The sequence below is a fragment of the Salvelinus sp. IW2-2015 genome, linkage group LG12 (assembly GCF_002910315.2).
Source record: "Salvelinus sp. IW2-2015 linkage group LG12, ASM291031v2, whole genome shotgun sequence".
Lineage (NCBI taxonomy): Eukaryota > Metazoa > Chordata > Actinopteri > Salmoniformes > Salmonidae > Salvelinus > Salvelinus sp. IW2-2015.
The window spans coordinates 4,796,747-4,808,221 of NC_036852.1; the positions used below are offsets into that span (position 1 = coordinate 4,796,747).

Genomic DNA, 11,475 nt, shown 5'->3' on the forward strand with positions numbered 1-11,475 from the left:
ACAGTAAAAGTTGTCAAAAATATAAAATAGTAAAATACAGATACCCATACAAACTACTTATGTAGTACTTTAAAAGTATTTTTACTTAAGTACTTTACACCACTGCCATTGATCTCTATTTGGAGTACAGCGCTACGGGGAGAGAGAGAGATCAACTTGACGCATTTCTTTAGTTTAAGGTCAAAGGCTGACAACAGCCAGTTACAAATCGATAGCCCACCTTTGTCATCGTGAGTGTCGTCCGCATCATCGGCATTGGCCGTGGGGTAATTGCCCGAAGGAACTGTTGTTTATTGGTGCGCCGCTGCTGACAGGCGTCTGACTTTCTTTGGCAACTCACTGACATGTTAATTCGATCAGCCAGCCTGAGTTGCTTCTGTAGGCATTTTGATTTGCTCTTTGCTTTGAGAGACTTCTACACTTAACGCTCCACAGCAATCCTCTACTAACTTGCAAATCTCTGTCACGGCAGCGGAGGGTTAGAATGTCCATGGACGGAGCTTATCCGTTGATGCAAAACACTCCAGTCTCCGACATTTTTAAAACCCTTTTTTTTGTGAAAACCGGTCACAACTACTGTATAACTACTATGACGATTAAAACTTTAAAAAAATGTTATTTGTTCAAGAAATAGTAATATTGGTAAGAATATCTGGCTTATTGTCAACACTCCACCATTTCGATAATTGTGACCTTCCCTTGCGAGCGCATCCGTTAGAGTTAAGATAGACAGAAAGCGCCACCTACGCGGTGGAGACTAGAAGGCGCATTACTCAGATAAATATGTTGAGTACCTAACATTGTATTTGTAGAATTCTCTTACGGTAGGAATTATTCCTATAGTTTGCAGAATCGCTGTTTAATATTGAGTAAATCATGGCTTGTATTATGGTTATTGGTTATCATGTTTACAACTTGAATAAGGTCTATCACTGGAAGTAATCTTAACCTCGACAAACTATGAGGTTGTTTGTATTAGTCTCAAGATCTGGTGCAAAGCAAAATGCAAAAGTCCTGCAGAAGCATATAAAAAACTTCTGACAGTTATCAACTTTTGTCCTGCAGGATTCCTGCACAATTCCTTCACAGAGGCCCAAATTCCTGTAAGATTCCCGTGGGACTTTTTAGTAAGGGGTATGTTTTCCTTCCTTGTTTTCCAGTTAACCATCCTAATATTCATTCATCCTAATATCCATTCATCATTCATCCTAATATCCTTTCATGATTCAAACTGCAATATAAAATGGCACCAGACCATTCAACTGCAATCCTCCTCTCTGTTTAATGACAACCAACATGATAGCCTCAACTCAAACCAGCAACAGTTACATCAAATACAGTATTTTACACCACTCTGATATTTTTTTCACAATGAGCCATGACTAGAATACAGTAAAACAGTATGTAAACACAAATAAAGTGACCAGTGTTCAATGACTCTATGTACACAGGGTGAAGCAGTCTCTAAGGTGTAGGATAGAGTACTGGGTGGTATCCGGCTAGTAACAGTGACTAAGGTTCAGGGCAGGTACTGAGCGGAGGCTGGCTAGTGTTGACTATTACAGTCTGATGGACTGGAGATTAAAGCTGAACTGTCTCCTCCTTCTAGATGTTAACGGGGTGAACAGGCCATGGCCCGGTGGCTGAGGTCTTGATGATCTTCTTGGCCTTCCTGTGACACCGGGTGCTGTCGATTCCTGGAAGACAGGCAGTGTGCCGTTGACTGCACCACCCTCTGGAGAGCCATGCAGTTGCAGCACGGTGCAATTGCCGTACCAGGTGGTGAGACAGGCTGACAGGATACAGGATACTCTCAATGGTGCATCTGTAGATTGTGGAGGCCAGATGACCTGGCCTCACAATCACCCTACCTCAACCCAATTGAGAAGGTTTGGGATGAGTTGGATTGCAGAGTGAAGGAAAGCAGCCAACAAGTGCTCAGCATATGTGGGAACTCCTTCAGACTGTTGGAAAAGCATTCCAGGTGAAGCTGGTTGAGAGAATGCCAAGAGTGTGCAAAGCTGTCATCAAGGCAAAGGTGGCTACTTTGAAGAATCTCAAATATAAAATATATTTAGATTTGTTTAACACTTTTTTGTTTACTACATGATTCCATATGTGTTATTTCATATTTTTGATGTCTTCACTATTATTCTACGATGTAGAAAATAGTAAAAATATAGAAAAACCCTTGAATGAGAAGGTGTGTTCAAACTTTTGACTGGTACTGTAGGTATTCTTACATAGGTAATTTCTCTTGTCCAGGTGGGATAGGGCAGTTGTGCAGTGCTCGCTTTCAGTTTTTGCTCAAAGTGCCATCTATCCACCGTTTTTGGTTTGGATAAGTTCTAATTGTCACAGTGGAACAGCATCCTCTATAACATTGCTGATTAAGCCACGTCACCGAGTCAGTGTATACTTCAATACTATTCTCAGATGCGGCCAAAAGGCCGTTTAACATGGGCAGCACCATTGAGGGCTTCCGCCATTTTAAAGTAGTCAAAGTGGTCAAATGGGTGAGTATTCCTATGGGTTGTAGCCTCAATGGCACTGCCATGCTGCACAGATGCTATAATGACACAAATATAAAGATGCAGTCCTCTATCTATCTTTATGGTTATTTGACATTCATTTGAATGCAACAAGAGTTAAGGAATTTACAGGTCACGTTTTTAATCCTTCAAAATAGATGTCCTGTAAATTGTGTAAAATGTATAATAAAGAACACAATGAACATATGAAATAGTATACTAGCTATTAAACCACATGGATCTCATTAAGTAATCATGTGATATATTTAGTATTTGGCAACGAAGCAAAAGTGACATTTAGGTTCCTAAAGGAATTATTATTATACATTATTATATTATTGTTATGTAAGTAGCTAGACCTATTATACATAATAAGCAGTATATTTTATTACTTTCATAAAACATGATCATGTTCCTCATGGTGAATATAATAAATATCAGTATCTTGTTCAAATGAGGACCACTTTGGTAACAAGCTTTAATTATATATATTAATACGTATTGAGATGACTCCATCCTGGCGGGTCCACATTGTACATTTTGTTGTATATGTCTGTTACCCAAAATAAATTAAATTAAAAAATCTATGTTGGAGATGGACTGTTGAGGCCCTTTGCTCCAATGGAACAAACAGGAATAAGTCAAGTAAATTAGACTTCAGTCCCCCATGAAATAACACCATATAATAGATTCTACAGTCCCTAGTGAGTAATCCCAACCACACTTTTACTTTGGCACCAGAATATTTTTTCTTTTTATAAACCAATATGTGATGTATAGGCGTGTAGTGTATTGCATTGGACAACCCATTGACAAATGTCTCAAACTACAGTTTCTGCGTGAGTTTTTAAATGAGCGTGTAATGGCTGCTGCTGTCAAAATTTTCGGGGCAGTTGAGAACGGTAGCTGAGTACCAAGAGGAAAATATCGGCTACGGAGACTATGCGGATAGGTTCGTATGTACAACAACCATGTATGATCGCCTCATTCTACAATGTTTTAAGAAATATATTGTTTTCAACAGTGTTATTAAGCCGTCAATGTTTTGTGATAATTGGTGTCGTAAACATGTAGCTAACTGGTTAACGTTAGCATTTTGCCTGTTTGACATTTCTTTGGAAACTAGCTCCTATTGTCGGGTATTTGATAAGCGGTTTAGCAAAATAAACGTTTAATCGGTATTTGGTCCCCAGTTAGTGGCCACCTTATTACATCCATTTAAGTGTGTTAAAGAGACATCGATCTCTTCTCCCAAGCGTTTAGTAGATAACTGGTCAGTTGGTTAGCTTTTCGGTTTAAAAACATGTACTTACCTGTCCACCTTTCATACCCTGCTGCGGTCTCCTGTTGACTGACTGTTAAAACATGATTCCTCAGCAACATATTTTTCAGTGTTGAAACCAAATACAGATGTACAGATGCATCTTYTGTTTTGACAAAGTAGATACTAGTTTAATACTAAAATATAAAGGAATATGAATAATAGACATGAAATAAATAAATTTCAGTAATGTGTATTGACGTGAACAGTAAAACACTGTGTTGGTGTTGCAGTGATACACTTGGAATCTTAGTGAAGGAAAAACACAAGACATGGGTTGAATAAATATATATTAGATTCATAAATACATACATCAAAGCAAAGAAGACAACATCTAAATCTCGACCTCCATCCCTATATTGTCACARATATCGCATTAAAAGTCCAGCTCCACTGCCCTCTCTGGGTCCCACTTCAAACAGCAGCAGTGGATGCAGCCCTGGCAGAAGTCGCAGCACACACTTGGCACCTCCCACTCACGCTCCTGAGGAGAGCTTGCAGATGGATCCCACAGCAGATGGTGTTTTCAGCTACTTGTATTTGAAAAACAAAATCAAATTGATGAACGTGGAGGTATTACGTCAACAATAGTAGTTGATACAACTGAGAGAAGATTATGAAGTACCRGAGGYTGGCGTGACAWGAGGTGGCCGMTGGAGCTTTTCTTTTCTCGTTAGTATCGTGGCAAGGAACCAAAACACGGAGCGGATTTKACTTCTTCAGGAAAACKGACCTAATGTAACATGTGGAAACAAACATCATTATATTTCCATCCAGATTCACATTTATTTATTTGCCAAGCTATAGCACACAATATTTTACATACAGCAGGTTTTTAAAGGACCAAAGTATTATCTGCTTCGTAAGTATTATCTGCTTCGTGTTTTCATTTTTGCCATGGAAAGAATATTGCGATACTGCTATCGCAACAGCCTCATTAGGCAGAGCATGTATCATGAAAAGCATTTTCAACTTTTTTACATCAATACCTCTAGAGGAAGCTACAGGGGTTTTTGAAGGAGGTGGAAACGGGTGCTAAGGGCTATAGATAATATGAAGAAAATAAAAAAAAGTGTTAAACAGCAGTTTATAAAACACACGCATAACAGTAACTATTTAATAATGTAACATGTTTACCCCTGGAGGTGGTGGTTTACTAGTATGGAGGAAACTGTATCACAAAAACCTGGAAGTGATTTGAATTTATATATTTTTTTAAATGGACAAACTTTTGAAATAAATCGCTTTTTCTTTTTAGTTTATTGAGAGGTAATTGGAAATAGATTCTAGATTTGCAATCTGCGATTGGTACATACATTTTTTTTWACCTTAAAATTAATAATATACCCATGGATTCTTGAAGAATATAATTTATGGATGCCTRGTACCCCAACAGAACCCCAACTATAAGCTTGTTMTACTACAGTGTTTCTAAACAATGTAATTGTAAACAAACACTTTATAGCCTCAACATGTTTAAAACTGTCATTTTGATATCATAYCTGGTCAGTCCTTACACCCATAGCTCTGTCTATGAATATGAGAGTGGTTCCATRTAGCAAGCCTKACCCCTTTASCAAAWCAGTGYCGGGGTACCCGCTTTGTTATTGWTTGAACTGCAGATTGCTCCTTTCAATTCAAATTCACTGTAACCCTGATGTCTGAAGGTTGGATAACCTTAGCCCCCRCTCTCATTCCTTCCAGATTCCTTGCAGCTCTCTCTCGCTGTCTCTGAAGAGGAGGTTCTCCCTGAGCATCAGCACTGTGAGCAAGAGTGGAGCTTCAGTCTGGGGCAAGAGAACACTGAAGCCACACAGATTAAGAGGAAGAGGAGCAAATCAGTCAGGAGGAAGAACAGCTTSAAGAGCTCTTTGATACCAAAAACACAATATTCACTCCTGCCTGTGTGACGAGTAAATGTGGTCAGGAGGACCCCTTGACTCCTCCTCAAATCCAGACTGTGGAGAACAGAGAGTGTGACCCTAAACAAGTGAATCTCACACCTTTTGGTACTGTGACTCAGCTAAAGGCTCTCAACATTCCCTGTGACCCTCCAAATAATCAAAACAATGCATCCAGCCACAGCACAGCCGAAAGCAGTGACCCAATAGGACTCGACAGCAGCCCAACATTAGATCCCAGCCRARCATTGYKTCACAYCCCARCATTTAAGAAACACAGATCCAAACCCAGCAACACAGCTATAAAAACTCTCCGCTGCTGTGACTGTGGCGAAACCTTTGCTCTTAAAGCTGACCTGCAGATGCATGTGACTCTCGCCAAGAAGAAACCCAGTGAATGCCAATTCTGCAAACATTTCTACAACTCTACCTGCAAACTGAAGGCCCATGTCAGACTGTGTCATGGTGGGAAAACCAGCACCTACCCCTTTTTTGACAAGACCTTCAAACTTGAAGGAGGTCTGTCCAAGCACATGATGATTCACACAGGAGATAAACAATTTAGCTGTGGTGACTGTGGGAAGAGCTTTAATTGCAAGGGGAACCTAGCTCAACATATACGGACTCACACAGGGGAGAAATAATTTWGTTGTGGTGACTGTGGGAAAAGCTTCAGTCGCAAGAGGAACCTAACCAAACATGTTCGGACTCGGACAGGAGAGAAACCATTTAGCTGTAGTGACTGCGGGAAGAGCTTCAGTCGCAAGCAGTCCCTAAACATGCATAAACTGACTCACACAGGAGAGAAACCATTTAGCTGTGATGACTGGGAAAAGCTTCTATCAGAATGGGCACCTGAAAGTGCTCAAACTTACTCATACTGACTCACACAGGAGAGAAACTATTTAGCTGTGGGAAAAGRTTTCGTGTCAAGGGGAACCTAACCATACACAAACTGACTGCTGCTCAGGCTGTGATTCAGTGGTAAAGGCTCAGCTGCTGAAACATATTAATAAAGTCCAAATAAAGAGAACAGGACTAAAACAGAATTTTGGGGGGGAGAAAGAGATCTTCTGTCAGAGCAGGTTGACATTTATTTGGATGAGTCTTGTCCTTGAGGCAGCACTGAGCAATTTCCGCTTATATGGGCCAGCTGCAAAGTCAAAATTGTCTACATTGTAAAAATGCATGAAAACAAAAATGTAAGGTTAGGTTTAAAATCAGAGTCTATGACTTTGTGGCTGTGCTAGCTTGTGACCACTCTGCAGAGATGCCTCAAAAATAAGATTCAATATGGAAAAAAACACCAACCTGCATCAGAAGACGGAAATAAAAAGTCAAATTAATAAAAAGTAATGTAAACTCTGGATAATACATGCTCTAGATGTGATAGATTTACTTTTGTAAAACATTCTATGGGGCTATAGAGAGCAAATAATTCTGAACAAAATGAAACAAATTGTTTTAAATTGGCTATGTCTAGATGCACTTTACAAGCACCATAATTGCTTCCCGTGGGCATATAATATTAAAACAAAGCTGACTATGGAGAGTTTTACGTACATCCAAAKTTTTCACAGCAGCTGGACAAAGATCCAATATACAGTTGAAGTCGGAAGTTTACATACACTTAGGTTGGAGTCATTAAAACTCGTTTTTCAACCACTCCACAAATTTCTTGTTAACAAACTATAGTTTTGGCAAGTCGGTTAGGACATCTACTTTGTGCATGACACTAGTAATTTTTCCAACAATTGTTTACAGACAGCTTGGAAAATTCCAGAAAATTATGTCATGCTTTAGAAGCTTCTGATAGGCTAATTGACATATGAGTCACCACCTCAAATATATGCATTAAAAGTCCAGCTCCACTGCCCTCTCTGGTCCCACTTCAACAGCAGCAGTGGATCAGCCTGGCAGAGTCGCAGCACACACTTGGCACCTCCCACTCACGCTCCTGAGGGAGCTTGCAGATGGATCCACAGCAGATGGTGTTTTCAGCTACTTGTATTTGAAAAACAAAATCAAATTGATGAACGTGGAGGTATTACGTCAACAATAGTAGTTGATACAACTGAGAGAAGATTATGAAGTACCTGAGGATGGCGTGACATGAGGTGGCCGTTGGAGCTTTTTCTTTTCTCGTTAGTATCGTGGCAAGGAACCAAAACACGGAGCGGATTTCACTTCTTCAGGAAAACAGACCCTAAGGTAACATGTGGAACAAACATCATTATATTTCCATCCAGATACATTTATTTATTTGCCAAGCTATAGCACAATATTTAACATACAGCAGGTTTTAAAAGGACCAAAGTATTATCTGCTTCGTGTTTTCTGCTTTTCTGTTCATTTTTGCCATGGAAAGAATATTGCGATACTGCTATCGCAACAGCCTCATTAGGCAGAGCATGTATCATGAAAAGCATTTTCAACTTTTTTACATCAATACCTCTAGAGGAAGCTACAGGGGTTTTTTGAAGGAGGTGGAAACGGGTGCTAAGGGCTATAGATAATATGAAGAAAATAAAAAAAGTGTTAAACGACAGTTTATAAAACACACGCATACAGTAACTATTTAATAATGTAACATGTTTACCCCTGGAGGTGGTGGTTTACTAGTATGGAGGAAACTGTATCACAAAACCTGAAAGATGATTTGAATTTATATATTTTTAAATGGACAAACTTTTGAAATAAATCGCTTTTTTTCTTTTAGTTTATTGAGAGGTAATTGGAAATAGATTCTAGATTTGCAATCTGCGATTGGTACATACATTTTTTTTTAACCTTAAAATTAATAATATACCCATGGATTCTTGAAGAATATAATTTATGGATGCCTCGTACCCCAACAGAAACCCAACTATAAGCTTGTTTTACTACAGTGTTTCTAAACAATGTAATTGTAAAACAAACACTTTATAGCCTCAACATGTTTAAAACTGTCATTTTGATATCATACTGGTCAGTCCTTACACCCATAGCTCTGTCTATGAATATGAGAGTGGTTCCATTAGCAAGCCTAACCCCTTTACAAACAGTGGCGGGGTACCCGCTTTGTTATTGTTTGAACTGCAGATTGCTCCTTTCAATTCAAATTCACTGTAACCCTGATGTCTGAAGGTTGGATAACCTTAGCCCCCTCTCATTCCTTCCAGATTCCTTGCAGCTCTCTCTCGCTGTCTCTGAAGAGGAGGTTCTCCCTGAGCATCAGCACTGTGAGCAAGAGTGGAGCTTCAGTCTGGGGCAAGAGAACACTGAAGCCACACAGATTAAGAGGAAGAGGAGCAAATCAGTCAGGAGGAAGAACAGCTTAAGAGCTCTTTGATACCAAAACACATATTCACTCCTGCCTGTGTGACGAGTAAATGTGGTCAGGAGGACCCCTTGACTCCTCCTCAAATCCAGACTGTGGAGAACAGAGAGTGGACCCTAAACAAGTGAATCTCACACCTTTTGGTACTGTGACTCAGCTAAAGGCTCTCAACATTCCCTGTGACCCTCCAAATAATCAAAACAATGCATCCAGCCACAGCACAGCCGAAAGCAGTGACCCAATAGGACTCGACAGCAGCCCAACATTAGATCCCAGCCACATTGATCACAACCATATTTAAGAAACACAAGATCCAAACCCAGCAACACAGCTATAAAAACTCTCCGCTGCTGTGACTGTGGCGAAACCTTTGCTCTTAAAGCTGACTGCAGATGCATGTGACTCTCGCCAAGAGAAACCCAGTGAATGCCAATTCTGCAAACATTTCTACAACTCTACCTGCAAACTGAAGGCCCATGTCAGTGTGTCATGGTGGGAAAACCAGCACCTACCCCTTTTTTGACAGACCTTCAAACTTGAGAGGTCTGTCCAAGCACATGATGATTCACACAGGAGATAAACAATTTAGCTGTGGTGACTGTGGGAAGAGCTTTAATTGCAAGGGAACCTAGCTCAACATATACGGACTCACACAGGGGAGAAATAATTTATTTTTGTGGTGACTGTGGGAAAAGCTTCAGTCGCAGAGAACCTAAACAACATGTTCGGACTCGGACAGGAGAGAAACCATTTAGCTGTAGTGACTGCGGGAAGAGCTTCAGTCGCAAGCAGTCCCTAAACATGCATAAACTGACTCACAGGGAGAGAAACCATTTAGCTTTGATGACTGGGAAAAGCTTCTATCAGAATGGGCACCTGAAAGTGCTCAAACTTACTCATACTGACTCTCACACAGGAGAGAAACTATTTAGCTGTGGGAAAAGTTTCGTGTCAAGGGGAACCTAACCATACACAAACTGACTGCTGCTCAGGCTGTGATTCAGTCGTAAAGGCTCAGCTGCTGAAACATATTAATAAAGTCCAAATAAAGAGAACAGGACTAAAACAGAATTTTGGGGGGGAGAAAGAGATCTTCTGTCAGAGCAGGTTGACATTTATTTGGATGAGTCTTGTCCTTGAGGCAGCACTGAGCAATTTCCGCTTATATGGGCCAGCTGCAAAGTCAAAATTGTCTACATTGTAAAAATGCATGAAAACAAAAATGTAAGGTTAGGTTTAAAATCAGAGTCTATGACTTTGTGGCTGTGCTAGCTTGTGACCACTCTGCAGAGATGCCTCAAAAATAAGATTCAATATGGAAAAAAACACCAACCTGCTCAGAAGACGGAAATAAAAAGTCAAATTAATAAAAAGTAATGTAAACTCTGGATAATACATGCTCTAGATGTGATAGATTTACTTTTGTAAAACATTCTATGGGGCTATAGAGAGCAAATAATTCTGAACAAATGAAACAAATTGTTTTAAATTGGCTATGTCTAGATGCACTTTACAAGCACCATAATTCTTCCCGTGGGCATATAATATTAAAACAAAGCTGACTATGGAGAGTTTTACGTACATCCAAATTTTCACAGCAGCTGGACAAAGATCCAATATACAGTTGAAGTCGGAAGTTTACATACACTTAGGTTGGAGTCATTAAAACTCGTTTTTCAACCACTCCACAAATTTCTTGTCACAAACTATAGTTTTGGCAAGTCGGTTAGGACATCTACTTTGTGCATGACACTAGTAATTTTTCCAACAATTGTTTACAGACAGCTTGGAAAATTCCAGAAATATGTCATGCTTTAGAAGCTTCTGATAGGCTAATTGACATATGAGTCAATTGGAGGTGTACCTGTGGATGTATTTCAAGGCCTACCTTCAAACTCAGAGCCTCTTTGCTTGACATCATGGGAAAATCTAAAGAAATCAGCCAAGACCTCAGAAAATAAATTGTAGACCTGCACAGGTCTGGTTCATCCTTGGGAGCAATTTCCAAACGCCTGAAGGTACCACGTTCTTCTGTACAAACAATAGTACGCAAGTATAAACACCATGGGACCAACCAGCCGTCACACCGCTCAGGAAGGAACGCGTTCTGTCTCCTAGAGATGAATGTACTTGTGCGAAAAGTGCAAATCAATCCCAGAACAACAGCAAAGGACCTTGTGAAGATGCTGGAGAAACAGGTACGAAAGTATCTATATCCACAGTAAAACGAGACCTATATCGACATAACCTGAAAGGCCGCTCAGCAAGGAAGAGCCACTGCTCCAAAACCGCCATTAAAAAAAGCCAGACTCGGTTTGCAACTGCACATGGGGACAAAGATCATACTTTGTCCCCAAACCAAAACATATTGTATTTTCAGCTGTTTTGAAGCTGGTGTACAAA

At 40.0% G+C, this 11,475-nt stretch overlaps 1 pseudogene; it reads left to right on the top strand.

The window, feature by feature from the left end:
- The first annotated feature begins 3,393 nt into the window (after window positions 1-3,393).
- LOC139028452 (oocyte zinc finger protein XlCOF6-like) lies at window positions 3,394-6,637 on the top strand (annotated as a pseudogene).
- Window positions 6,638-11,475: the final 4,838 nt, after the last annotated feature.